The following is a 323-nucleotide window of genomic DNA, read 5'->3' as shown; positions in this document are numbered from 1 at the left end:
AAACATTAGAAACATTAAACATTAGAAACATTAAACATTAAACATTAGAAACATTAAACATTAGAAACATAGAAACATTAAACATGAAAACATAAAACATTAAACATTAGAAACATTAGAAACATTAAACATTAGAAACATTAGAAACATTAAACATTAGAAACATTAGAAATATTAAACATTAAAAACATTGTGGACCTTTTCTGCTCGTCTGAATTAAATTAAATCAAACATTCGTTTGTTGCGTTGACGTTTCACAGAAACGTGTCGTGTCTGAGTGGAAGTGAGGTTCTTTACTTAAACGATGCTTTTGTGGTTCCTGC

This window comes from Nematolebias whitei, chromosome 8 (assembly GCF_014905685.2).
Source record: "Nematolebias whitei isolate Nwh7 chromosome 8, NemWhi1, whole genome shotgun sequence".
Classification (NCBI taxonomy): domain Eukaryota; kingdom Metazoa; phylum Chordata; class Actinopteri; order Cyprinodontiformes; family Rivulidae; genus Nematolebias; species Nematolebias whitei.
The sequence above is the reverse complement of the archived record's forward strand: the minus strand, read 5'-3'. Positions refer to the sequence as shown.